At 43.6% G+C, this 10,775-nt stretch overlaps 1 long non-coding RNA gene across 1 annotated transcript; it reads left to right on the forward strand.

The window, feature by feature from the left end:
* The first annotated feature begins 763 nt into the window (after positions 1-763).
* On the forward strand, positions 764-8,685 carry LOC106817291. Its single transcript, XR_001395028.1, has 2 exons — positions 764-937; positions 8,057-8,685. It is a non-coding gene; the product is annotated as an uncharacterized LOC106817291 (long non-coding RNA).
* The last annotated feature ends 2,090 nt before the right edge of the window (positions 8,686-10,775 follow it).

Below are 10,775 nucleotides of genomic sequence, written 5' to 3' on the forward strand. Positions count from 1 at the left end.
CCCCCAGAAAATTTTTCAAATTAGACTCCCTCAGACAAGTTTTCTGCGCGAGCAAGGGGGGGTACGGACTTCCTCGACCCCACCTGTACACGCCCCTGCTCGGGCGCGAAGCGACCAGGCGAGGGAGCCAAGCGACCGAGCGGGGGGAGGGTGTGGGAGGGGGGTGTTCACTGTTCACCCTCCCGCACGATGGAGATTTTGCAATTATTACACTAAAATGGAGCGACCTGAGGTGAAATTCTTGCAAATTTGCATTTTTTGCTTGGGGGGGGGTTCGTTCGAACCACCCGAACCCCCCCTGGCTACGGGCCTGCTATATACTGAAATGAAAATCACATGAACATAATGCCATAAGATATGATAGCACATGTGGTTTAACAGTGATACAGTCTGCAATGAAGTAATATGTGTTATATGATTTTTAGCATTTCTTTGATACCCCTGCCACGTGCACAAACAAGCGTTTTACAGCAGTAATAAAATGGCTTGCATCAAAATTTTATTATTTCATTTGTGCAAGAAAAAATATGAACTGAAACTTTCTAGAATGGGTTTTCTTTGCCTAGAATGCAGTATTCCCCACCCCCTACCCCACCAATCACCATCATCAAAGGCTTTTCAAGTCACATAGGGATTTATCACACAGCACCCAACAGCCAAGATGAGGGCAATTGTTAGCAAATTTTTTATGATAAATGCCGACATAGATGGTGTAGTGTTTGTATTAATTATGGAAGTTTAATTTTTTTTCACAGATATTTTTCATATGGTCATGTATTTCTTATTTCTAAATTACAGGAATTTTCTGCTTCCCAACATTAACTGGACTAGCTATATATGCTGACTGGTCCCATACGAGAGACTACAAAAAGAAAAGGGCATTGCGGGCAGTACAGGCACCAACAGAGACACAGTTTCGGTGAATTTCTAAAACAAGGTAATTAATAAAATCGTAAATTCTTGGCAAAAGAAATTTGTACGTCTGTGTGTAAAAACACTGATGTTGTTGTGAGTACGTGAATCTTATTAATAAGCTAATAATTTTTAGCTCATCTAACATAGTCAGATGCAGCTTGTAGAATCGCATGAGCGTGCGTCTGGCCGTGCGTCCGTCGGTGCGTCCGTCAACAGTTGGCCACAAATCTAAACGGCTCGACGGGGATGTGGGAGGGAATCCGAAAACGAGTTGGGATGTCGAAGCTGGGGGGCAAAGGTCAAAGGTCAAGAGGTAACTTTTAAAACTGCATTCATTGTATGTGGAAACGTGGTTTACCATGTAAAAGTATCCGTATAAAAACTATATTAATAACTGCAAACTGTTTATAATAATTTATATGAAATGATAACAATACATCGCAATAGCTATCGACATTATTTTCCATTATTTCTCGTTATGTTAGTTTAGTGTCTTCATCACGAAAGTCCATGAATATCATTGCCTAGATGTTGCGTATATTATAGTGAATATATTGATAAAATTGCATAATTTTTGCTGTTATCATATATGTTATTTCATTGTAAAAGCATATGTATCTGCAAAAACATGAAACACCATTCACATGGCAACTCGCTAACTTCCAAGTATAGTATAATTTCTCCATCTGCCCATTCTCTTCCTTGTTCTCTTGTTTGCGTATTCCCTTCATCTACTTCTCCGCATCTACTCTGCATTATCTTGCTGTATATCCCCGACTTGGTTCTGTTTTTCTAAATTTTCCACCTTGCTCTTAATTACCTTCTCCAGGCTGGCTTCTTCCTCATCTCCCTCTCTGTCATGATAGCAACAGAGTATAGTAAATTTACGAACATTATTTAATACACAAGCATCGACCCTACAACAAAGCTGCCACGTTTGTTTGCTAAGAGCACGCGCATGCATTTGTTTTGTATGCTACCCATATTTTGCAAACAATTACTTATTGGCACTATTTCCTACATCACCTCCATCTTATATTTTTTCTGTATTACCGCCATTATTTCCTTCCCCACCTTCTCCCTCTCCACATCAGTTCTATACATTCTCCCTGGCGCTGTGGACTGGATCCCTATAGCTGGCACCTTTCCACTTTCTCCCTTCATTGTTTCTTCCATCATCTTCCCTCCTCTACCACCTGCACCATTTAGAGCCCAGAGGGGTGATTGATGACCATTATTGTTCTCTGCAATATGTAACACTTACTTCCTAATGTGCATATACTAGTATAAGGGCATATCAAGGGAATATTGGAAAGATGTGCAGCTAGAGAGAGCAAGCGAGATGGTGGTAAAAACAACGCCTGACAAACTCATCTAGCGAATGTTATCATGTTATCTTCCTAACCTCAACCTCTAGCTCTCTCTCTCTCTCTCTCTCTCTCTCTCTCTCTCTCTCTCTTTCCCTCCTCTCTTCTCTCTCTCATCTCCTCTCTCCCTCCCTCCTCCCTCCTCTCTTCTCTCGTCTCTCTCTCTCTCTCTCTCTCTCTTCTCTCTCTCTCTCTCTCTCCTCTCATCTCTCTCTCGTCTCTCTCTCTCTATTTATAATATATATAATATATGTGCTGTGTGTGTGTGCCGTGACGTGCGCTGCATGCATGCGTGCGTGCGTGCGTGCGTGCGTGTGCGCGTGCGTGCGTCAGTTAAAGAATGGAGGACAGGTAATTATTATCATTATTTCACTGTTTTTCACGTACTATTATTACTATTATTATTATTATCATTATTAGGTTACAGATAGGGGAAAACAAAAATGGGGAATGGTTGTGTGAAAGTTTTATTTGTGACGACTAGCCATACATCTTCCCAGCAAAAAATCGTTTTGCTACTCGGATGAATGTGTCCCGTTTAGCTTGCTGGTATATTTGCAGATATTTTGTATGAAAATATCACAAGTTTTTAGTCATAGATAAACGTAAATAGTGATGACATTGAATAACACTATTTATAAGAAAGGTAAAAAAAACCTAACTAAAATAATTAGTATTGGTGGCGACGACCACGACGACGATGACACTTATTGTGCTGCCCTCAAGCGGAGGTTTGAACCATAGATTGCCTGGCGTAAACGTAAGGTATTTGGTTTCATTACGTTGTTGACCCAAACGTGTAAATATAATGCGTTACTTATAATGCTTTCATATTGAGCAGTTGTAACGACAGAAGTGTGTCAGTAAACCGATTTATTAAAGTAACGTGCGCCAAAGTAACATACTAATTACTATAGATCGACTTGGAGTCGGACCGAGTGAAGCCCCGAATTTGCGATTCCTCGTCAGAGGTCATGTCATGATATTGATAACAACGTCGGTTCAACTTCAATTTCAAGGATATAAGAACTGTCCCCAATGAATTTTCCTAAATGTGCGACATGTGCAGATGTGCAGATGTGCAAATGTGGACAGTCTTATATCTTTGGGCCACGACGTCCACGTAGTTAATTATTTTAATATTTTATTTTGAAGTAGGCCTATGGGAACGGCGCGTATGCTTCTAAGTAAATAGGCCTACTAATGCTAATAGGGTCTATGTCCCCCAGGGTACTGCCGGAACGTACCCCGGGTACGGTCCGGTATACCTGAACGTACCCTGGTAGTAGGCTGGTACTAAATACTACTATCTAATATGCCGGACCTTACCTCGCCTACTCCACTAACGAGTCTAGGGAGTCGCATACGCCTACTCCCTAACCCTAACCCTAACTCTAACCCTAACCCTAACCCTAACCCTAACCCTAACCCTAACCCTACCCCTAACCATATCAGCTAGATAGTTACCAGTTACTAGTTACGTTCCGGCAGTACCCTGGGGTACATAGACCCTATCAGCCCTACTAATGTGCATCATACTGACACAATGATGCACCTTTCCACATGATATGTATCGTACAGAATAATACAGAATTTTGCATCGTTTCATTGTGTATCACGTTTAAACATGGGCATCATTCTGTGATGATGATGATAAGCACCCAGGGCAATAGCTAGAGCTACTCAGCTAGTTCCAGTAAACAATGATGTCCTGTGATCACTGACCAAATTATCTATAAAAGCATGTGTAGGGGGGTTAGTATGACATAATTACAGTGCTGATCACCTATTTAACAACATTGACGTTATTACATACATTTTTTCCAGGTTGTAACAACAAGCATCGGACTTGGACGTGGCTTCTGTTGTTGCATGGCAGATGTAGCTAAACGACCGGCACTGCGGTACTTGATCTCACGGCCGTTACGATTTGTCTGGAAACACTTGGGCACGTGTTGTCATTAGTAGTTATGTTACAATAAGAAAATGTAAAATGTTAGGTTAGATACTTGTCTAACAGCCACCATATAAATATACGAGCAAATGTACAAAATGTAAAATATACAAGAAAACCTTACAGGGGCATGTCATTATGCAGTAAGCATTACCTAACTATTAGAACCAAGCTTGCCACAAAAATAATGTCATGTATAAGTGTTTTTGCTGGGAGCGGGTTTTCCACGGGTGCCACGGGATGAGAAACCAAGGTATTTTATATTTCCAAGGACAAGTACCACCTATTAACTTTACTAGCTGTCCATAGGAGGTAAAGTTTTCATGCTATAATCCTGCAGCTGGATTCATGGAGTGTGGGGTGTGCACTCAGGGATTATTGGGTTAAAAAAAATTACAGTAAAATACTGATACTATACAGGCCCGTAGCCAGCTTTATATTGGGGGGGGGTTTGTTTTTCAATGTTGGCAATTTGCTCGGCAGGGGCGTGTACAGGATTTGTACTAGAGGGGGTCTAACCGTAACCCAAAGTTGCGAGCAAGCGAAGGGGGTGTCTGGACTCCCTGGACCCCCCCTGTACACGCCTCTGCTCGGGCGCGAAGCGATCAGGCGAGGGAGCCAAGCGACCGAGCGGGGGGAGGGTGTGGGAGGGCGGGTGTTCACATGTTCACCCTCCCCGGCACGATGGAGATTTCATTTCGCAATTATTAGCACTAAATGCGGAGCGACCTGAGGTGAAATTCTGCAAAATTTTGCGATTTTTGGTCTTGGGGGGGGAGGGGGGTTCGTTCGAACACCCGAACCCCGCCTGGCTACTGCGGCCTGCTATATACTGAAATGAAAAATCAACTGAACATTAATTGCCATATAAGTATGATAGCCACATGTGGTTTAACAGTGATTGACAGTCTGGCAATGAAGTAATTATGTGTTATTATTGATTTTAGCATTTTCTTTGTGATACCGCACGGTGGCCGAACAAACAAGCGTTTTACAGCAGTAATAAAATGGCTTGCATCAAATTTTATATTTCATTTTGCAAGAAAAAATATGAACTGAAACTTTCTAGAATGGGTTTTCTTTTGCCTTAGAATGCAGTATTCCCCACCCCCTACCCCACCAAATCACCATCATCAAAGGCTTTTCAAGTCACATAGGGATTTATCACACAGCACCCAAACAGCCAAGATGAGGGCAGATTGTTAGCAAATTTTTTATGAATAAATGCCCGACATAGATGGTGTAAGTGTTTGTATTAATTATGGAAGTTTAATTTTTTTGCACAGATATTTTTCAATATGGTCATGTATTTCTTATTTCTAAATTACAGGAATTTTCTGCTTCCCAACATTAACTGGACTAGCTTATATCTGACTGGTCCCATCGAGAGAACTACAAAAGAAAAGGCATTGCGGCAGTAAGGCCAGCAACAGAACACAGTTTCGGTGAATTTCTAAACAAGGTAATAATAAAATCGTAAATTCTTGGCAAAAGAAATTTGTAGCTCTGTGTGTAAAAACACTGATGTTGTTGTGAGTATCGTGAATCTTATTAATAAGCTATAATTTTTAGCTCATCTAACTAACATAGTCAGATGCAGCTTGTGAATCGCATGAGCGTCGTTGCGTCTGCCGTGCGTCCCGTCGGTGCGCCCCGTCAACAGTTGGCCACAAATTAAACGGCTCGACGGGATTGTGGTAGGGAATCCGAAAACGAGTTGGGATGTCGAAGCTGGGGGGCAAAGGTCAAAGGTCAAGAGGTGTAATAAAAGAAGGGGGAACATTCCTTCTTTAACTTAAGGTATAGGGAGGAAATGCAGAATTGCGGCACAAATCTAAACGGCTCGACCTAGGCTCGTGATAGTCGGTGTATAGCATCATGGTAAAAAGCATCACTGTGCCGAAATTGGAGGTCACAGGTCAAAGGTCAATGGGCACAGGGCAGATTTTAAACATTTTCTGAGGACATGGTCTGACGAGGCGATTGAAAACTTTTTTGTTTTATCGGTGACCTAGCATTTTTATGGCTTTAATTGAAAGGGCCATGAAATGTACTTTCGCCTGACATGCCAAGAGTAAGCGTCGGATACCTATTGACCTCAAGCAGGAGGGTTAAACATGGATTTGTTTACTGTAAGAAAGAATTTGACTGGGCCGGGTTTGCTAGTAGAATCTATACATGCCTGGTGTATAGGCTACAATTGTCACAGTGAAATTTCCAAAGCTAAATTGGTTGAAGAAGGTTATTGCTCCTTAAAGGCATAATAGCCCATCGATATGTGCAATTTTTAACAGAATGCTAGAGTAACTGGCACTTGTGTAGTTAATAAGTACATTACCTTTAGCCAAACGCGTATTCGTTTGTCCAATATCACTGCTGGTTACTAAGAAATGTCTAATTGAAATCCACAGTCCACGAAATCAGTTGACTGACTTGTTTACAGTTTCGAAACCCATACTTCGAAACGCGCTGTGCATATCAGATTTATAGTCCACCGGACATTTTCGCACGCATGCAAAAAGCACGCACGCATGCATTTTCCGCTCGGTTACCGTATCAATGCTAGCGATAGTACAGTACCGTAACTGTAATAGCGTAACAGTAGCTCTGATTGTAATGAACGTGGAATCCAACGTACGAATCACGGACGCTCGTGATAATGAAGTAGGCTGTGTTGGGGCCAACGCTATGGGAGGATCGCCGCACTAACCACGGCCACAGACTAAACATGGAAAGCAGACGGCACTACGCGTATTTTACGTATATTGGGTCAAAACGAATACACCTGTGTCTGAAATTGAAGACATGTGGGGTACCGTTCATTAGCACCCACGGTTATTTACTTGTGCCGCAATACCGAGAATACACCCAGAGATACATTCTAACAGCTCATTAGCGTATATAAGCATCCCCGGGACAAACAATTCTCCTGCTAAACACCGTAGCAACATGTGACGTTGCCTAACGAATTCGAGGCTTATTTTGCTTGGCAACCAATTTAGCGTTGGCGCCAGATTACCAGATTTACGGATTTTCAATTAGACATTTCTTTAGTATTAAGCAGTGATATTGGACAAACTAATACGCGTTTTACTATAAGGTAAGTACTTATTAACTACAGAAGGTGCCGCCAGTTACTGTTAGCATTCGTCAAACTTTGTATAATCAATGGGCCTATTATGCCTTTAATCGTATAATTTCTATGGCATTCTGTACTGTCAGTGTGTTACATGTAACTTATGCCACTGCCAGTGCATGTGGTGGTGGATAGTACTGTGTAGTTTTTGCTCGTTAATTAGTTACAGGTGGCAGCTCTCTATTTCAGCCTGTAGGCTTGCGTAGTAAATGGAATGAGTGCTTACCTATTCTGTCTTGCAACATAGCTTGTTGCCTACTACATACGATGGAGCTCCATCTTTAATTCTAAGACACTTAACGTACGCGCCATCTCGTGGCAACTTTCATAACGATCCCAACGAACATTCGCTTTGAGAAGGTTCCTGATACCATCCCTGTGCCTTCCACTGTTTCGGCGCGTATGTGAACACATTTGGGACTAACAGGGTTTACTAGAATCTCACCACTCTACCACAGAGTCACTGCAGTAGACGTTAGATGAGCGCTGTCGCTCCGTGGCACTTGTTGTGTAATTAATTTTCAAGTGTAATTTTATTAAGATTCTCTCAAGCTCCATACAGTCTGATGGAGGTGCACAGCTTTCATTAAATGTTCTTATTCCAATTATATTTCTATGATTTAATAAGCTAACTCTAATGTTAATACCCTTATGGTTACTAATGGAGTCTGATTTTTTTTGCAGCCACTTCTCTTTCACATTATGGTCTGGACGTATAATCCTGGAAAACTGCCACCTGGTGGTCATTTTGGGCCAAAAACCTTGCTTTGGTCCGTCTTCCCACTCACGGGTATGGCTATTGGTTACTACTTTACCCAGACGGAAAAGGCAAAGCTCAGTGAAATGAAGAACCGGACCTCCCTCCTAGGGGACATCGAAGGAAGGCGCAAAGCACAAGCTGAGCGATTGAAAAGGAAGAGCAACGAGTTTGAGTAATAAGCATGGTGAACATTAATTCGCGTCGCATTCTTGTACATTCAGATCATTACACCTTATTAAAGACCGGAATGCTAGGTGATGCCTAGTTTTATGAAAGTTGGAAAAAAGCTTCGAAATATTGAAGGCATGTTATCAAATTTAATCCACTGAAAATCTTTTGCTATAGTTCAACAGTTTGAGTAGAAAGGCTTGGGTGATAATTGTAGCAATGTAAAAATTAAAAAAAAATCTTTAATGAGTTGCACCAATGTTTTTGTGTATTGTTTATTGAATGAGTACAATGTTAAAGATCTATGAAGTTAAATAGGCATACAATGTGGTTCTGTGGTCAAGAGTATACTGTTTACATATTAAAATATCTATGTTCCTGCTAAGTTCGTTTCTGCTAGTTTTATCACAGTTAACATCGATTTTAGAACCAACCTACAGTATAAGGTATAGGTTACCTGAAAGATGTTACAGTTTCTCAGATCCTGGTATTATTTGTCAAACTTGCTCAGACATTACTATTTCTCAGTTAACAAAACTCAACCATGCAATAATTGTATAATATCAGTAGTATTTAAAAAACAAAATTGTTGTTCCATCCCGATAATGTGCGTTCGTGCGTGCCTGCGTGCGTGCCTACGTACGTGCGTGCGTTCGTGCATGCGTGCCCGTTCGTGTGTGCGTGCATGCGTGCGCGCTCGTGTGTGCGTGCCTGCATGCGTGCGCGCTCGTGTGTGCGTGCGTGCGCGCTCGTGTGTGCGTGCGTGCGCGCTCGTGTGTGCGTTCCTGCGTGTGTGCCTGCGTGCGTGAGCGCTCGTGTGTGCGTGCGTGCGTGCGCGCTCGTGTGTGCGTTCCTGCGTGTGTGCCTGCGTGCGTGAGCGCTCGTGTGTGCGTGCGTGCGTGCGTGCGCGCTCGTGTGTGTGGGTATGTGCGCGCGCGCTTGTGCGTGTGTGTGTGTGTGTGCGCGTGTGTGTGTGTGTGTGTGCGCGCTGTGTGTGTGTCGTGTGTGTGTGTGTGTGTGTGTGTGTGTGTGTGTGTGTGTGTGTCGTGTGTGTGTAGTGTGTGTCGTGTGTGTGTGGTGTGTGGTGTGTGTGTGTGTGTGTGTGTGCACCGCGGCGGGCGTTCGTGGGTGGGTGTGTGTGTGCGCCGCGCTGCGCGTGTGAGGTGTGTGGCGGTCGGCGCTGGTGTGTATGTAGTGCAGATGCCAGGGGGGGGAGGGCACAGGGGCGGCGCCCGCCCTTAGAATTCTTCAGGGCAATGGGTATTTTTTTCCCGGCGGCGTAACATCCCTCCCCCCCCGCTCGGGGCGCTTGCGTGCGCCTTGAGCTGCGCATGATTCCGGCCCTACGCACGATCGCTCGGGCCACCACGCCCCTAGATTCAATTGGCTGGGATCTGCCAGCTTGATCGTTGTGTGTGTGTGTCCGTGTGTGGTGGTGTGTTGTGTGTGTGTGTGTGTGTGTTGTGTGTGTGTGTGTGTGTGTGTGTGTGGTGTGTGTGTGTGTGTGTGTGTGTTGTGTGTGTGTGTGTGTGTGTGTGTGTGTGTGTGTGTGTGTGTGTGTGTGTGTACTGTGTGTGTGTGTGTGTGTGTGTGGTGTGTTTGTGTGTGTGTTGTGTGTGTTTGTGTGGTGTGTGTGTGTGTGTGCTTGTGAGTTGTGTGTGTGTCTGTGTGTCGTGTGTGTGTGTGGCGTGGCGTGCGTGCGTGGGCGTGCGTGCGTGGTGTCGTGTGTGTGTGTGTTGTGTGGTGCATGTGTGTGGTGTGTTGTGGGCGTCGTTGGTCGTGTCGCGTGCGCGTGGCGTGTGGCGTTGTGCGGGCACTGGCGTAGGCGTAGCGGGGGGGGGGGGGCACAAGGGCGGCTCATGGGCCCCGCTCGTTGATTGGGCCAACAAAACAAAAATTTTTTTTTCCTTGGCCTCTCACGCGTCTTCACAGGACTGGGCCAAATTCCTGATTACTTCTGGGCATCTGCGAACGCAACATCTCTAAAATGAGCATTGTCAAGTGCTAACTTGCGTTCTAGCAGTGACCCCAGCCACTGATTCCTCTGGGCTCTCATTCTCATCGTTTCGTTGAACGGATTAGAACTGACAATTTAATTCAACGAAATCTTCAAAATGTTCTGTGGCAAAATCGACAGAGAAGACTTGACTTTGGCAATTTCTGACGATTCTCTGCCAGCAGAACAAAACATGCACTAAACACGAAAGGAGATATCTCTTCTTTGCTCAGATTTGTGTTTTTGCAAGTTGGCTTTGATTGATATTTTATGGTTCTGAAGCGTCTTATTTGACAGAGAAAAAGAATGGAAATCTTTGTGAAATAAGCTCTTGATATATTCGAACTTATACGACGCGCCCATCTTTGGCGATTCGCACCTCGGTTTTTATTTTGCAAATGACCGATTTCAACACTATTTTAAGTAACTGTTCTGCTATCCCAGGGACGGCCAAAAAGCAATTCTTTTCAATGGTAAAT

The sequence above is a fragment of the Priapulus caudatus genome, unplaced genomic scaffold, assembly GCF_000485595.1.
Source record: "Priapulus caudatus unplaced genomic scaffold, Priapulus_caudatus-5.0.1 Scaffold1667, whole genome shotgun sequence".
NCBI lineage: Eukaryota > Metazoa > Priapulida > Priapulimorpha > Priapulimorphida > Priapulidae > Priapulus > Priapulus caudatus.